This window comes from Schistocerca americana, chromosome 10, assembly GCF_021461395.2.
Source record: "Schistocerca americana isolate TAMUIC-IGC-003095 chromosome 10, iqSchAmer2.1, whole genome shotgun sequence".
In the NCBI taxonomy this organism is placed as follows: Eukaryota; Metazoa; Arthropoda; class Insecta; order Orthoptera; family Acrididae; genus Schistocerca; species Schistocerca americana.
This window is the reverse complement of record NC_060128.1, coordinates 166,246,797-166,265,869: the sequence shown is the minus strand read 5'-3', so window position 1 is coordinate 166,265,869 and position 19,073 is coordinate 166,246,797.

The window sequence follows — 19,073 nt, the reverse complement described above, 5'->3', positions numbered from 1 at the left end:
AACCATGACACATGCAGTGCGGTACAGACGGGCCAAACATGCCGAATGGACCGCTCAGAATTAGCATCACGTTCTCTTCACTGATGTGTGTCGCATATGCCTTCAACCAGACAATCGTCGGAGACGTGTTTGGAGGCGGCCTGGTCAAGCTGAACGCCTTAGACACACTGTCCAGCGAGTGCAGCGAGGTGGAGGTTCCCTGCTGTTTTGGGGTGTATTATGTGGGGCAGTCGTACGTCTCTCGTGGTCATAGAAGGTGCCGTAACGGCTGTACGATACGTGAATACCATTCTTCGACCGATAGTGCAACCACATCGGCAGCATATTGGCGAGGCATTCGTCTTCACGGAAGACAACTCGCTCCCTCATCGTGCTCATCTTGTGAATGACTTCCTTCAGGATAACGATATCGCTCGACTAGAGTGGCCAGCGTGTTCTCCAGACATGAGCCCTATCGAACATGCCTGGGATAGATTGAAAAGGGCTATTTATGGACGACGTGACCCACCAACCACTCCGCGGGATCCAAGCCGAATCGCCATTGAGGAGTGGGAAAAATCTGGACCAACAGAGCCTTGATGAACTTGTGGATAGTATGCCACGACGAATACGGGCATGCATTAATGCAAGAGGACGTGCTACTGGGATCCGCACCACCACCTCTGAAGATCTCGCTGTATGGTGGTACAACACGCAATGTGTGGTTTTCAAGAGCAATGAAAAGGGCGGAAATGATGTTCATGTTGATCTCTATTCCAATTTTCTGTACATGTTCCGGAACTCTCTGAACTGAGGTGATGCAAAACTTTTTTTGATGTGTGTATAACCAAGCAGCGCTTAAGTATGCGCTGTGCTTAGTCTAATGATATGACACGATCCCAACGGGAGTGATACATAGGACGATGTAGGCCTGAAATATTCCTAGATTTCTCGATATTGGTTCGTGAAATTTTCGGGGAATAGTTGACGTTTATCTTCCGAAATCGGCCACGTGACTTTTTTCAGGATTTCCATGACGCTCTTCAGAGAGTCAAACAAACCTGTCACTGACTGTGTTGCCTTTCTTTGCAGACATTCTGTGTGCTTGTCAGACCTGTTTGCGGTGAGTCCTCCACATTTGAGCGACCTTCCATATTGGGACGTACGTGTGTTTTTAAGCAATTTGCTTTTTAGACCTCTAATATGGTCATGGCATAACATCACCGGGAACTGTATAAGATTAAAGCTAAATGCTAAATTGTTAGGAATAAGTGAGATTTTGGGTATAAAAACTGGTTCTCCTACCCTCAGAATTTCGACTTCTATCATGATGCGTTGAAGAGAAGCAACTGTAAGCGTCTCTGAATGAAAGATCATGAGGAGCAAGATATCCGTGACACTCTCGATCAGAGTCACTTTCGGAAGAAGCCTAAAAAGAGCGAGTTGAAGCCTGAGTCTCCCATTTTCTGGCATTGTTATTCATAAGCAAAATGAAATAAAAAATTTAATGCGTCAGCACCCAAATCACAAAGGAAACGTCCCAAGATGCTACTCCAGGTGGGTGTAAAAATGAATGTGTGCAACGGAAATTCGAGAACGCAAAATGAAGATTTGACCCTGTCTGACTACCCTCTGAAGCAGATCTTAGGATCTCTTAATTTTAATGTTATTTCCTCCTCCTTGCTCTTTAACATATAAATTACAACATAAACGTATATGAATAATTAAGGGAACTAGTAATAACTATATGATAAAAGTTTTTTCTACTTCTACATTTATTGTAGATTAAAACGCGTACAGGACCTGCAACATGCGGTCGTGCATTATCCTGCTGAAATGTAGGGTTTCGCAGGGATCGAATGAAGGGTAGAGCCACGGGTCGTAACACATCTGAACGTCCACTGTTCAAAGTGCCGTCAGTGCGACCAAGAGGTGACCGAGACGTGTAACCAATGGCACCCCATACCATCACGCCGGGTGATACGCCAGTATGGCGATCACGAATACACGCTTCCAATGTGCGTTCACTGCGATGTCGCCAAGCACAGATGCGACCATCATGATGCTGTAAACAGAACCTGGATTCATCCGAAAAAATGACGTTTTGCCATTCGTGCTCCCAGGTTCGTCGTTGAGTACACCATCGCAGGCGCTCCTGTCTGTGATGCAGCGCCAAGGGTAACCGCAGCCATGGTCTCCGAGCCGATAGTCGATGCTGTTGCAAACGTCGTCGAACTGTTCGGCAGATGGTTGTTGTCTTGCAAAGGTCCCCATCTACTGACTCAGGGATCCAGACGAGGCTGCACGATCCGTTACAGCCATGCGGATAAGATGCCTGTCATCTCGACTGCTAGTGATACGAGGCCGTTGGGATCCAGCACGGCGATCCGTATTATCCTCCTGAACCCACCGATTCCGTATTCTGCTAACAGTCATTGGATCTCGACCAACGCGAGCAGCAATATCGCGATACGGTATACCGCAATCGCGACAGGCTACAATCCGACCTTTATCAAAGTCGGAAACGTGATGGTACGCATTCCTCCTCCTTACACGAGGCATCACAACGTTTCACCAGACAACGCCGGTCAACTGCTGTTTGTGTATGAGAAATCGGTTGGGAACTATTCTGGTGTCAGAGCGTTGTAGTTGCCGCCACCGGGGCCAGCCTTGTGTGAATGCTCTGGAAAGCTAACAATTTGCATATCACAGCATCTTCTTCCTGTCGGTTAAATTTCGCGTCTGTAGCACGTCATCTTTGTGGTGTAGCAATTTTCTCAGCCAGTAGTGTATATCAATGGCTAGTGGACATAAATACATACAAATGAAATTTCCTAACTAATATTACTGATCAATTGCCGAACTCTGCCCCTTTTTATATCTACGCGATCTAATATCAATACCGCGAGATGACTCATCATCTACGTACCAAACACTATAAGACATTTCTTTCAAAGATGATCTACAGTGATGTGCAACCTCAGTGGAAATAAAACTTACGTGATCACAGCTGTTTAGCTTTATAGCCCTAATAAGCCGAAGCAATTAGCAATATCACCGTATGTACTGCGTCGGGTGCGTCGGAGTGAAGGTTCTCGTACACGTCTGTGACGATGGAAGAACTCCAGCCACAAAATAAAATCTCTAGGACGGCAGAAGGCGATCCTCTGGCTAGTATAATCCAATACTGTCTTCTCTGTGTTCTACAGACAGGAAACGCGAACTCCCAGCCTCAAGGACGGAATCAGACAACGTCTCAATGTGAATGTAGACAGAAGAACTGGTCTCAAGCACTGAAGGCTGCGTACTCAACGACGAGTCCCTACCCGGAGGCGAAGTCCAGAATCACGTAAGTTCGCAACAGTACAGTTCCTACCGTTCTAACTATAATATCTCCTGAGAGCAAAGACAGCAAATCCGTCTTTACCAACAAAAGCCGATGCTGAGCGACTGTCAAACACGGGCACTCCACCGCTGGCTTCCCAGCAACGCTTGGCTCCCCTCCCTCGTAACTACAGAAGGCGAATCATATTTTCGAAACCACAGAATATTCTCCCTCTCTACAGATTCTTTCGAACGCCGACCAACCATATTTTAGTCTTTAGTCGTCCAGCACGGAAAGTCTGCTAGGAAATACCTATCCCCGTTAATAAGGAATTCATACAAAGGAACTCTCCTCAGAGTAAAAATCCTCGGAAATAACCCAGCCTGCGTGATTTCCGAAGTGTAACGCTCCGTTGTTCCTCTCTGCTGCGTCCAGGTTTTCAGTTTCCGGTTATCCTTCCGGCCTAGCTACAATACCGGCCAGCCCGCCACTCTATTATGCTTCAGCGCTCATGTGCCGCGACCTTCCGGCTAGGGTTACTTCCTCTGTTAAGCAGGACCAACACACCTGTTGGGGCTTTTCCACCCAAGGCCTGAGTTGCGCCTGCCGTTTCGTTTCCAATGACGTTCCAACCTCTACTAGTATAGACAATCATTCATACGTCGTTTGATAATAAAGACACTCCGTCACCTTTCATGCAATAAGCGTTAACAACTATTTACAAGGTGTACATGACAATGTCAGTCTTCTTTAAATATTCATATATACGATGTACAACCTATCAAATGATACCTAATTCCGGTTGTAAATCGCGGCAAAGTATATAGATGAGTGCTTGCGAGGTGCGAAATTGTAGCCAACTTACACCGTGATAAATTTGTTTTCCCTAGCAAAGAATATTAATACAACCTATCAAAAGAGGCAAAAGAATGTCGTTCAGAGAAATCATTAAATCGTTACGCTGTTCAGTTGGTTGATTTGGGTGAGGGGGCCAAATAGCAAGGTCATCGGTCTCATCGGATTAGGGAAGGATGGGGAAGAAAGTCGGCCGTGCCTTTCAAAGGAACCATCCCGGCATTTGCCTGAATTGATTTTAGAGAAATCACGGATAACCTACATCATGATGGCCAGACGCGGGTTTGAACCATCGTTCTCCAGAATGCGAATCCACTGTGGAACCACTGCGTAACGATAAGACTGCGTCGCTTATTTCTGTCACTGAGTAAACTTCCGAAAATACATGTCACTGAGTTAGAAAAACACTAACAACACCATTTATTCAGAAGCGGAGTGTACGATGGTACGAAACTTCCTGGCAGATTAAAACTGTGTGCCGTACCGAGACTCGCCAGGAAGTTTCAACGCCATCTATTGGTTCTTTGATGTACTACATAAATAAAATCGCCGGCTATTTGTTCTGTGGTGTACTACGCCATGATGGTTAAACATCTGAACAACCATACTGAAGAGAGGATTTTAGATAAAATTTTAAATTAGGTTATCTTCTTTCTGTGTTCCGATTTTGATCTAATAAAGCTTATTTATTGCCCGAAGCTACGCTAAAGGGTGAGGACCCCACAATAATTCGTCTAGTGGTTTTGGAGATTAGCGTGCTCAGACAGAGAGACACGAGTTTGTCTTATTTTCATTTCATTTTATTTTATTTACACATATTAGTTCCGTAGGACCAAATTGAGGAGCAAATCTCCAAGGTCATGGAACGTCTCAGTACATAAAATTACAACATAAAAGTAGTAACAAATGAAGTAAAATGTTTATGAATCCAAAAAAAGTCAAACCGTAAGTTAACTCATGCAACAATACAACAAGAATCAGCTTTTATTTTGCAAGGAACTCATCGACAGAATAGAAGAAGTGACCCATGAGGAAACTCTTCAGCTTCGATTAGAAAGCGCGTGGATTACTGCTAAGAGTTTTGAGTTCTTGTGGTAGCTTATTGAAAATGGATGCAGCAGTATACTGCACGCCTTTCTGCACAAGAGTTAAGGAAGTCCGATCCAAATGCAGATTGGACTTCTGTCGAGTATTAACTGAGTGAAAGCTGCTGATTCTTGGGAATAAGCCGTTATTGTTAACAAGAAATGATAGTAAGGAATATATATATATATATATATATATATATATATATATATATAGGCCAATGTCAAATTACTAGTGAACAAGGCTCGACAAGAGGTTTGCGAACTTACACCACTTATTGGCCGAACTGTCCGTTTCTGAGCCAACAATATCCGTACTTTAAACATAGCTGCGCTACAGCAATGGTTCCACGTAAATCAGACTAAGAACAGCCGACCAGTTGCAAAGGATAAAGTAATCTTTACCTAGGCTTCAATAGATATAAATCTATCTTCTTCAGAAGACGCCTGGGGACAATGAACATCGTAATATATATTAAGGTATGAAACATGAGTCAAGAATAAAGTTTAACATATATTAGGAAAATATTGTATTACAAGATGTGAGAAAGATTCTTGGTACTTACAGTATTATAACAACATGAAATGATATGTCCTTATCGTTTAGGCAAACATCTGCATAGTTACATTAATCATATAAAATATAGCCCTGACAACAGGGTTTGTCAAACAAATAAAATAGGTACATAGAAGTTGCAGAGCGCCTAAGCGACTGAGTAAAATCGGCCAGCGTAGTAGCACAGCGGCCAGGGCAGGTGGCGCTCATGTCGCCAACTATGTGCCGATAGGCGTACTGAAGTAACATTTGAAACATCAATTTTAAATGCGTTCTTAAATAGAGTGATAATAAATAAATTGGCAAGCATTTGACACTCCCGCTATGACATTGTGGGAGGTATAGGAACAATAACGTAGATACATACATCAAAAAGACAGGTGGCGCTTCCGCCGTGAGTTACATGCAGTGGTCTATATAGCCAAAATATAAAGTTATATTACCATATTAGTGAAGCCCATAGAACGTATATAGGTCAAACCATCAAGAACAATCAGTAATGGCTTTTAAGAAAATTACGAGACCTGGTCCACAATCCAGTTACTACGTAATATAGAATAAGAGAAAATTACATGAGGGCCGCTGTAGTGGCAGCCATATATCGTGAAAAGAACACATTATATAAACGATAGTAAACTGGAGGATTTGAAAGTGCATTATAGCTTCCTGAGGAAATAGACTACTGAGGTTACTAACATTAATGTTATATATTACACAGTACGGGTTTAAAGCCTTCGAAAAATTGTTTACAGGCAAGGTTCAACTGATCATTCAGAATATTGCCGTCTTTGAGCTCTAGATGTTTAAAAATAAATAGCTCTTCCCACAGATCTAGTCTCCGTCCTTTGACCTGTCTATGTAGGATAACCGTGTCTTCTAACTGTTTAGGCGTATGGCCGGTTAACAAGAGGTGTTCAGCAAAGGTAGAGTTGCGAATATTCGTTCCTTTTTTACCTAACAGTACAGTCAGTAGAGATTGCCAGCGATTGGTTTTCTAATTCAGGTATTTACAAGCTAACCTGTAATAACTGCCCCTCTTATTATATTGGTCAAACCGGCAGAGCTGTGAAAACACGTCTCTACCGTGCCTTCCTCCGCACGCGTGACCCGGACACCCTACGACGCCACCGGCAACTACAGCGACACATTCGAAATTTGCTCGCGGCCAAGAAACGCCGGGACTGGCGACAGACATGCACCCGTTTAAATGCTACCCTCCCTATAAACTCGTCCAAGTTCTGGACCGCCTTCCGTCGCCTTACCGGAACTAAACCCTCCCCCTACTATCCTCTTCTCCACGATGATCACCACTTCCCTGACGCCCTTAGTAAGGCCAATCACTTTGCCTCCTACCTGTCCGATGTGTTTTCCATCCCCGATGAACCCCAGTTCGATTACTCCCTCTTCCCAGATATCCGCGATCGAACTGACACCTCTGTCCCTCCCCTCGCTCCTGGTTTCCAGTACTTGGACAACATTCCACACACGGACCTTAATGCCCCCATCACCACACAGGATCTCATCAATACACTCCGCACCAAACGCAACACCGCTCCTGGTCACGATCGTGTTACCTACCGTCACCTTCGTGAAGCTCCTGTCTCTTTTCTCTCCACCCTGGCCAGGCTCTACAATGTAGTCCTGTCCACCGGTTACTACCCCGACCTGTGGAAAACCTCCCGTATCCTCATGTTCCTCAAACCTGGCAAACCGCCGTCCGCCGTCTCCTCCTACCGTCCCATCAGCCTTACCTCGGTCTTCAGCAAGGTCCTGGAATCTATCCTCACCTGCCGCATCCACCAGCATCTCCGCCAGCACCGCCTCCTCCCCGTTACCCAGTGTGGCTTTCGGCCGTCCTTCTCTTCCGACGATCTTCTCCTTCACCTCACTCATCTCCTTTCCGAACAGCTCAATTCCCGTCGCTCCGCAATCTTCCTCTCTCTTGACCTCGAACGCGCATATGACCGCGTATGGCATTCCGGTCTCCTCTTCAAGCTCCAAACCTTCGCCCTTCCCATTAACTACGTTCGTCTGATCGGTTCCTTTCTCTCCCGCCGTCCTTCCCATGTCACCATCCATAATACCGATTCCTACACCTTTTTCCCCTCCGCCGGTGTGCCCCAAGGCTCCGTCCTCTCCCCCCTTCTGTACCTTTTGTACACGGCGGATATGCCGCCGCCGTCACCCCCCGTCCACCTTCTCCAGTTTGCCGATGACACCGCCTTCCTTGCCCTTGCCCCCACCCTGCAACGCTCTCAACGCCTTCTCCAATCCCATCTTGACCGGTTCACCGCTTGGTGCAACCAGTGGTTGCTCAAGGTCAATCCTTCCAAAACCCAGGCGATCATTGTAGGCAAAACCACTCCCTCCTTCCGCCTCCTTGATTTCTATCTCACCGTTTATGGCCGTCCCATCGCTCTCACCCCCACCCTTAAGTACCTTGGCGTCACCCTCGACCGTCGCCTCTCCTGGACTCCCCATCTCCAGACAATCCAAGCCAAGGCACGTTCCCGACTCCATCTCCTCAAACTCCTTTCCGGCCGCACGTGGGGTCTGGACCCCCCCACCATCCTCCACACCTATAAGTCCCTTATCCGCCCTATCCTCTGTTACGCCCATCCAGCCTGGATCTCCGCCCCCCCTTCCTTTTATAAATCCCTCCAAATCCTTGAACGCCATGCTCTCCGCCTTGCCTATCGCATCCGTCTCCCTTCCCCCACGCGGATCCTGTATGACCTTATCCCCTTCCCCCACCTCCTCCTCTTCCTCGAAAGGATACGAATCCTATACACCTCCCGTAAACTCGATCCACCTCACCCGCTCGTCTCCCCGGTCCTCTCCCACCCCCGCCCGCTGCCGCGCCTGTACTCCCATGTCCCACCCGGTCTCCATCTCTCCACCCTCCTTACCCTCTCCCAAGGTGGCTTCCGCCAGCTCCCCCTCCCTGATGATGTCCTCCTCCCCTGCATCTACCCCTCCTATCAACTTTGATCCTCCCCCCCCCCTCCTGTGTCCTTTCCTTCAGGCACCCTCCCTCCCCCCCTTTTCCCTTCCCTTCTCTTTCCTTTCCCCCCTCCCTACTACCCTCTCCTCCGGGCTTCACTGATGACCATAGATGTTAAATCCCATAGTGCTCAGAGCCAGAGCCATAAGCAAATTTTCGTGTCGAACGGTCACTTACTTCAGATAACGTTCGAATAGTAAAAATGGGAGCATTAAGTCTTTGAACAAAATCCTTAACATGGGCTTTCCACGACAGTTTACTATCTATCTGAACACCTAGAAATTTGTACTGTTCATTTACACTAATCGAACGCCCATTCTGTGAAATTAAAACGTCAGTCTACTACCAAGTTAGTGTCTTGAGCAAAGAGAAGTATTTTACAATTACCTGTAATACTAGAGGGCATATCATTTATATAAATTATTCTCCATAAGATACCGGTGTACGTGGGACAAAGAAGTATATATCAGTACAGATATACTTCGCATTTCACTTTTTGTCTGATGTAAGTACCACTTTACATTTCCACTTTTATGCAGAGACTCGTATTACAGGTATCTAGGGCTTGTTCAGGGGATTTAGTAGATAAAGTTTTGGTGAGGAACCCATGTCCGAAAATTTCCTATGTGGATCTGAAATATCTTCCCCTGAAGGGGAGACAACGATCTCCGACCTGAGTGCCATGGCATTGGTGATATTTGGAGAACTCCTTTTCGGGATCTCTTCTTCAAAGTCTAGAGTCCAGCTCGCCCATGGAGCACTACAGTCACCCCTCCCAGTTTCTAAAGTACCAGTTTCTCGCATCGTAGTCATACTGAAATCGCATCTGACGGACTAAGGCGATCCATAAAACATTCTTGATACTGGCGTTGTGCAGCTGTCCCATTATGCACCGTACAAAGAAGTGGAAGATTTTAAAGTAAACCCAGCCTGAAATTTATTTTATATCCAAACGATACTTTTTCATACATGGGTTCCGTATCTGGGATTTCTATCAGATGGGACTGACAGAGGAGACAGAGAAGATCCAACGAAGAGCGGTGCGTTTCGTCACGGGATCGTTTAGCTGGCGAGAGACGGGATCGTTTAGCTGTGCGAGAGAGCGTTACAGAGATCCGAAACGAACTCCATTGGCAGACGTTACAAGAGAGGCGTTGAGGATCATGGAGAGATTTACTATTGAAATTTCAGGACAACACTTTTCAGGAGGAGTCGGACAAAATATTACCTCCCCCCACGTACATCTCGCGTACAGACAACGAGGAGAAAATTCGAGAAATTAGAGCCAATATAGAGGCTAAGGAGACCAAGAGATGAATACACTAAGCAGATTCGGAAGGATGTAGGCTGCAGTAGGTACTGGGAGATGATGAAGCTTGCACAGGACAGAGTAGCATGGAGAGTTGCATCAAACCAGTCTCAGGACTGGAGACCACAACAACAACAACAACAACAGAAGCTTAACAATCGTTCTTCCCACGCACTATTCGCGAGTGGAACAGAGTTGGGGGGATCAGATAGTGGTACCGAAATACCCTCCGCCACACACCATTAGGTGGCTTGCGGAGTATGATGTAGATGTAGACGAAAAAGTTATCCACCAAGTCCCCTTTACTACACGATCAAGCCTGTAATGGGAAATGTGAAACACTCCGTATAATCATTGATGTCGGCTAGTAGTTCAGATGATGATGCGCACTGCTTCTGCGGGCAGGTTTTTGGTACCCAGAAACATTCACTTGTAATGTATTTTATACTGAAGAGCCAAAGAAACTGGTACACCTTCCTAATATCGTGTAGGGCACCCGCGAGCACGCAGAAGTGCCGCAACACGACTAAAGTCTGAAGTAGTGCTGGACGGAACTGACACCAAGAATACTGCAGGGCTGTCCATAAATCCGTCAGAGTACGAGGGGGTGGAAAGCTCTTCTGAACAGCGGGTTGCAAGGCATCCCAGACATGCTAAATAATTTTCACGTCTGAGGAGTTTGGTAGCCAGCGGAAGTATTTAAACTCAGAAGAGTGTTCCTGGAGCCACTCTGTAGCAATTATGACGTATGGGGTGTCACATTGTCCTGCTGGAATTGCCCAAATCCGTCGGAATGCACAATGGACAAGAATGGATGCAGGTGATCAGACAGGATGCTTACGTACGTCAGAGTCGTAATTAGACGTATCAGGGTTCCCGTATCACTCCAACTGCACACACCCCACGCCATTACAGAGCCTCCACCAGCTTGAGCAGCCCACTGCTGACATGCAGGGTCCATGGATTCATGAGGTTGTCTCCATACCTGTACACGTCCATCCGCTCGATACAATTTGAAACGAGACTCGTCCGACCATACAACATTGTAATATTGCTACATTAATTTTTGCTATGATGAAAGCGGTACTGACTGACAATAAAACCGGGTTAAAAGCTGTGAGCTGTCTGGGGAGGTTAATCTTGTATTACTAAGCAACTGTTTCATCAGGTATCTAGTCTAGGTTTACCAAGCAGACTAACATTAATGATAATCTTTTAATAGTCATACAAAACCGGTAATATATATATATATAAAAGGAGAATTTAAATAAAAAGAAAGAAATCAGTTTATATTTGGAAATTTATTTTAAGATTGTTCATTGAAATTTCAGCATATTATACGTGAGTTATAACTGAGCTGGTGCCTTATTTACAATTGCAAAATGTGAGATTGTAATCTTACGGAACACATAAAATATGGAGCCAAGATTGGGAGACTGCATACGACACTGCATTCATAAAATAACTCACGAAGAACATTGAAACATAAGCAAGAAGAAATTAACCACAACCAACAGATTCAGTTTTTTACCCAAAGAACTTACGTTCATACTACAATCCTGTCCGTCATGTAATTACCACACACTGGTATACTAAATTCATATTAACTCTTTGTGAAGTCTTCGCAAAAAGAATAGCTGAGGGCTACTTTGATGATTACACCACATGCTCCACGTGGTCAACTTGGTTTACACAAAGCGTACAACTCCACAATAATTTTGATAATTAAAATACATTAGATCGAAAAGCAATTGACAAAAGCAAAACCTTGAACTGGTTACTAACGTCTTACTATTAACCTGATGGGTCAAACAGTTATATAAGCACGTGGTACTGGTCTCGCAAAGTACACTCCACGTGGGTTGAACATAAAGAAAAGCATAAAGAAAAGTTGCTATATTGTAAAATATTGTCCAGACGAGACGTTATAATCACACAAGCATTCACATTTAAGATTGATGAACTTAGTTAGAGTTACTGATCAACACGTGGTTCCACTTTACTCGCAAAGTAATGACAAACCAACTACCCCAAAATAATCTGAACTTCACACGAGAATTACACTACGCTGCAATTTAAGATAACCTTAGATATTTTAGAGCTAAACCCGAGATAAAGATGATTAAATTTTCAGTTAGGCTGAACTTAACAAATCCATTGTCCTATGGACTTAGCAGACACGCGCTTAGCCGGAGATCTTACCACTTCAGACGCTCGCCACCGCCAGACTGCAACTGCCTACCGCCCAGCGTGCTTCCTGAAGGTGGCTCACAAAGACCAACGGAAGTGGCCAGAGGGGCAGCTTCCTATACCAACATGACAACGGATGGACAGAACCATACTAAGGATAGAAACCTCTTTGCTTTTAGGAAGCGTAGCTACCTGTTCCGACGTTGGTCCTACTGTTCTCTAGCAGACAGCCTTGTCTGCTACCCTCAAGCATGCAACTACAAATACATTTGCTCATTCATACTCTCACACAGAAGGGAAGGGGGATGACAGTATCTTATCATATACAGTATATAAAAGAAAGCGGATGTAGGTTCCGTATGAGACTGTGTGACATGAATTACATATAAACTGTGTTTTAAAGTGCAGTAGTGTGACAGATCGTTCTTGTTTACGTGTAAAGGTAACACGTTCCACTACTCAGTCTCCTCCCAGATAGTCAGAAACGCCGCAGTAAATTTAGAAGAGGAATTTATTCCATAAATGGCAACAGATTTAAGAAATTAAACATGAAAGGAATCCAACAGAGACCTTTCAACATGTCCCCAGTCATAAACAGTAGAATGTCGGTGTTGACGGGTCCAGGCGAGGCGTAAAGCTTTGTGTCTTGCAGTGGGCCTTCGATTCCAAAAGCCCATATCGATGATGTTTCGTTCAATGGTTCGCACGCTGACATTTGTTGATGGCCCAGCATTGAAATTTTGCAGCAGTTTTCGGAATGTTTGCACTTCTGTCACGTTGAACGATGCTCTTCAGTCGTCGTTGGTCCCATTCCTGCAGGATCCTTTTCCGACAGCAGCGATGTCGGAGGTTTGGCATTTTACTGGATTCCTGATATTCACGGTACACTCGTGAAATGGTCGAGAGGGAAATTCCCCACTTCATTGTTATCTTGGGGATGCTGTGACCGATCGCTCGTGCGTCGACTGTAACACCACGTTCAAACTGACTTAAATCTGTACAACCTAATGTCGCAGCAGCAGTAATCGATTTAACAACTGCACCAGACACTTGTCTTATATGGGCGTTGCCGACCCCAGCGCCTTTTTCTGCCTGTTTACATATCTCTGTATTTGGAAACGCATGCCTATGCCAGTTTCTTTGGCGCTTCAGGGTAAGTACAACCACTTCCTTAGTACTGCATAGTTTTAATGTTCAGCATTTTAAACTAGTCCTGTTAAATATCGGCCATTCTTTATCGGACGTCCATTAAATACGTGACTTTTTTTTGTTAATTTGGAAACCCCCTCCTCATTGGTTAGAATTGGGAAGACGCGACAGGATCCCCCTCCTCCTCACGTGAGGTTTATTTCTTACGTGTAAAAATACGTAAACGTGATTTTTTCGTTTGCTTTAAATAGTGATTAAAACATGTTAATAAAAACATATTTTATTTAGAACATGTATTAAATATGTTATCCCCGAGTAGTATTCGAATGGCCTGAAAGACGAAAAAAGCCTCTCTCCGAAAATGACATTAACTGTTTTGTAGATCGCTAAAAAAAATTGGCCTTTTATTGATGTACTGTATACATTGAATGTCACTGAACCTTTACTTCTATCCAGACGAAGGACAACATTGTTTGTACCTTCATTTGAACACCACGTTTATGTAGATTTTCAATCTTTTGCTTTCCATAATCACTAAGAGAATTCTTGTCGGTCAACTTCAGCCTAGCTTGCTTCCATTAGACTAATGTTCAGGACACAGCCACTTAGCACTGTGAAAAAAACTTACGACTACGCGATTTTTCCCCTGATATTCTTTCTTTTAGTCAACGAAAGAAAATTAGGGGAAAAATCGTGAAGTCACAAAATTCGTTGACTAAACGAAGGAAGATTAGGGGAAAAATCGTGTAGTCGCAATTTTTTTTTCACAGTGCTAGGTGGAAGTGTCCTGAACAACATACTAAAAATCCTGAGCGGTGGGGCGTGAGTGTTAGGGTGTGGGTGGGTTTTCTTGTGTCTTTCTGGAAAACCACGGCTTGTAGCGAAAATGTTTCCCCGAAAAGTAGAACTACATCAAATGTTCTACATAAATACGCTATTCATTTTTCTCTAAGACTAATATTTTACGTGCAAGGGACGGAAGAAACCCTGATCATTAGAAATCGTTAGCGTTATAGAACTGACGTTTATTGTTAAATGCAGTGGGTGAAGATTAAGTGTTCGTACGACATCTGAGTGCGGGAGAGCCGTATTAATGGATAATCATTGTCGCTAGAAGCAGCGGTTTTCGATCTATTCCAGAAAAACGTAACAAAGTGACTTTTAAACCCATTCACATCCCAACACACACACCACCAGTTAGGATTTTTAGTATGTTGTTCAGGACACGCCTTACTCCCTCCTAACACTGTGCAAAAACTTGGGACTAAATGATATTTTTCCCTTAATCGTCGTTTTGTAGTCTTCGTTGAGTGTGCTACAGACTATTAACTTCTTGCTCGCCCACTTGTATCGACAGGTCGGCGTGCTCCTGAACAAACGCGTTGTAAAACTTTTGATACACATTCAAGCTGAACACAGTAACATCGGATTTATATGGGTTCCAGGACATCACGAATGATACACTGGCTGACACTCAGTGATTTCGACCTGCGCGGCACGGAACTCCCCGAATGAAATCTGACGATTGTGCGGAACTTGTTTCAAATCGCGGAATCCCAGGCAAACGGACGTGTAAAGTATTCAGTTGTTACAGAGGCCATAAAGGTTGGTGGCTTCGGCCATAAATATAATAGACTGGCCCTGACGTCATTTTCGTGGCTCCAACATCTCTGGGCTAAAGTCACGTGGATGTTGGCAAAACATGGTTGTTTCGCGCTGCGCTTATGGCTGTACTCAGCGTTTTGTCGGGGGAAATGGCATTACATTTCACGTGTGTTTCTATGATGGTGCAGATGCGTTTATTGAAATCTGCTGAAGTGACTTTTATATTTTTTTTTACACTTGAAATAGAGTATCACGTAAATTAAAGTGTTGAAAGTGATGCCTGTAAAGTCAGACTCATATTACATTTTGGAAAGTATCTGCGATAATTCGGTTACAGAAGTGAGTATAACTGTTTCTCGTTCCTACTCATAGGTTCCCTAAGGATGAAAACCGAAGGCAGCTTTGGATACAGGCCCTGAATCGGAAAAACTTTAAGCCATTTGCACATACGCGCCTTTGCTCGAAGCACTTCGTGGAGAAGTGTTTTGATAGTTTAGTTATTATTCACAATGTATATTTATAATTTATATTTACAGTGTCTGTCATTTTTAAACCTAGATTCCAAAATTATTTTCTGGAACTTCAAAGTCTCACCTTTCATCTAAAATATCATTTTTTTTAAACTGATAGTTTAAACTTTTGTAAAAATAGTGGGAACTGAACCTTTGAAGTGCACCTAAAATTGATACTCTAAAATGGACCTGCTCCTAAAGTCGACAATTTTGGCACCTATAGTTGACATAATTCCCATATCCCATTTTCTTTTGTGACTAAAGCTCAAAACGCGGCGAATCCAATATTACTATTTAAAAGAATTTTTACATTTTACTTTAATTGATAGTTTATAGTAATTTCGTCCAGCTGCCCACCAGAGGGGCGTTCGATGTATTTGTTAGATTTTATAAATGGTACTGTGGACAAATCCAGGTCAAATGTAGTTCTGACATAATTTTTCGCAAGTAAAAAAGTAATTTTTGTTGGAAGCGTTCGACAGTCAATTGAGAAATGTGGGTAAAATACGATACAAACATAGGATGGCAGACCGCTGATTTGAAATCCCGCCACGTTTTGCCAACAGTCACGTGGTTTTGTTGGAGCCACACCAGCCCTATAGCTTCTGCACAGCAAGGCCAGTCTACTAGTATCTATGGTCGAAGGTTGGTGGACACTGTAATGTTGTCTATGCTAAGGATTAATTTATAATGTAAAAGAAATTGTTATCCGTTATAATAATGTACTCTGAGATGACAAGAGTCATGGGATACGTCCTAATATCGTTAATGTTAAAAAATGAGGAAATTCTATGCGCATGGAACACGCCTGTCTCACCACTGAATACTACTGTTAGACACATACGGTTACTGTCAACAAGTATGGGGCTGAAGATGATGTAACAACATCGAAACTAGTTGCCAATAAAACCAACACCTTAATATAGCTGGAGGAAATTCGTCATTTTTTAACATATATTATACTAGCTGACGTCCCAAGTCGTCCGTTTCAATTATGGATATACGAAGTCTTAATATCGTGTCGGACCTAATTTTTCCCGGCGTAGTGCAGCAGCAGCTGCACGTGTCATGGACTAAACAAGTCGTTTGAAGTCCCGTGCAGAAATACAGAGCCATGCTACCTTTATAGTCGTTCATAATTGCCAAAGTGTCACTGGTGCAGTATTTTGTGCACGAACTGATCTCTCGATTACGTGCCATAGATGCTTCATGCGATTCATGTCGAGCTACGTGGGTGTCAAGATTTTTCCCTCGATGTTCCAGAATGTTCTTTAAACAAATTGCAAACGACTGTACTCCGTTGACACGGCGCATTGTCTTCCACAAAATGTCCATCGTTGTTTGCCAACATGAAGTCCATTAATGGCTGCAGGTGGTCTCAAAGTAGGCGAACGTAACCATTTCCAGTCAGTGATCCAGTCCATTCCGCACAAACATAGCCCACACGATTAGGGAGTTTGCCACCAGCTTGCTCAGTGCCTTGTCGATATCCTGGGTCCATGGCTTTGTGCGGTATGCTCCACACTCGAATCTTACCAGCAGCTCTTCTGAACTGAAACTGGGGCTCATCGGACCAGGCTACGGTTTTGCAGTCGTCTACCGACCAACCGATATGGTCACGAGTCCAGGAGAAGAGCTGCAGGCGATGTCGTGCTGTTAGCAAAGGCACTCGCGTTGATCATGTTCTCATTAACGCCAAATTACGCTGCTAACAGATACATCCGTCATCGGTCCCATATTGGATTCCGTAGAAATATTGGAACACGTCAGGCAATACTGACCCTACGACTTATCTTAGAAGAAAGATTAAGGAAAGGCAAACCTACGTTCCTAGCCTTTGTAGACTTAGAAAAAGCTTTTGACAATGTTGAGTGGAATACTCTCTTTCAGATTCTAAAGTTGGCAGGGGTAAAATACGGGGAGTGAAAGGCTATTTACAATTTGTACAGAAACCAGATGGCAGTTATAAGAGTCAAGGGACATGAAAGGGAAGCAGTGGTTGGGAAGGGAGTGAGACAGGGTTGTACCCTATCCCCGATGCTATTCAATCTGTATATTGAGCAAGCAGTAAAGGAAACAAAAGAAAATTTCTGAGTAGGAATTAAAATGCATAGAGAAGACATAAAAACATTGAGGGTCGCCGATGACATTGTAATTCTGTCAGAGACAGCAAAGGACCTGGAAGAGCAGCTGAACGGAATGGATAGTGTCTTGAAAGGTGGATATAACATGAACATCAACAAAAGCAAAACGAGGATAATGGAATGTAGTCGAGTTAATCGTGATGCTGAGGGAATTGGGTTAGGAAATGAGACACTTGAAGTAGTAAAGGAGTTTTGCTATTTGGAGGAGCAAAATAACTGATGATGGTCGAAGTAGAGAGGATATAAAATGTAGACTGGCAATGGCAAGGAAAGCGTTTCTGAAGAAGAGAAATTTGTTAACATCGAGTATAGATTTAAGTGTCATGAAGTCGTTTCTGAAAGTATTTGTATGGAGTGTAGCCATGTATGGAAGTGAAACGTGGACGATAAATAGTTTGGACAAGAAGAAATAGAAGCTTTCGAAATGTGGTGCTACAGAAGAATGCTTAAGATTAGATGGATAGATCACATAACTAATGAGGAGGTATTGAATAGAATTGGGGAGAAGAGGAGTTTGTGGCACAACTTGACTAGAAGAAGGGATCGGTTGGTAGGACATGTTCTGAGGCATCAAGGAATCACCAATTTAGTATTGGAGGGCAGCGTGGAGGGTAAAAATCGTAGCGGAGACCAAGAAATGAATACACTAAGCAGATTCAGAAGGATGTAGGTTGCAGTAGTTACTCATAAGAAGCTTGCACAAGATAGAGTAGCATGGAGAGCTGCATCAAACCAGTCTCAGCACTGAAGACCACAACAACAACAACAACAACAGCTGCTTGTCTGTAAGCACCGACAGCTGTTGCAAACTCTGCTGCTCTCAGTCGTTAAGTGAAGGTGGTGGGGCACTGCGTTGTACGTGATGAGAGCTAATGCCTGAATTTTCTTATTCTCGGCACTTTCCTGACACTGTGGATCTTGGAATACTGAGTTCTTCAACGACTTCCGAAACGGAATGTCATATGACGTCTAGCTCCAACTACCATTCCGCTTTCGAAGCCTGTTATTTCCCGTCGTGCGGACGTAATCACTTCGGAAACCTTTCGACATGAATTACCTCAGTACAAATGACAACTCCGCAAATGCGCTACCCTTTTATGCCTTGTGTACGCTCTGTGTATATGTGCATATCGCTGTCACGTGGATTTGGTGTGCGGACATCTGCCACGCCGGACATTTGCCGCGATTTTACCTGCTCCGAACGGTTGCGTCCCTTGTCTCCCCCACCTCCTCCTCATCGCTTACGGAGCCTTTCCGCTGGTTTACTTAACATAGAACCAGAATCTCTTTGGATTTTCGGCCACATTTCTAGAGAGAGTTTCGTTCTGGAAACTATTAAATGCATCTCGCATTCAAATCG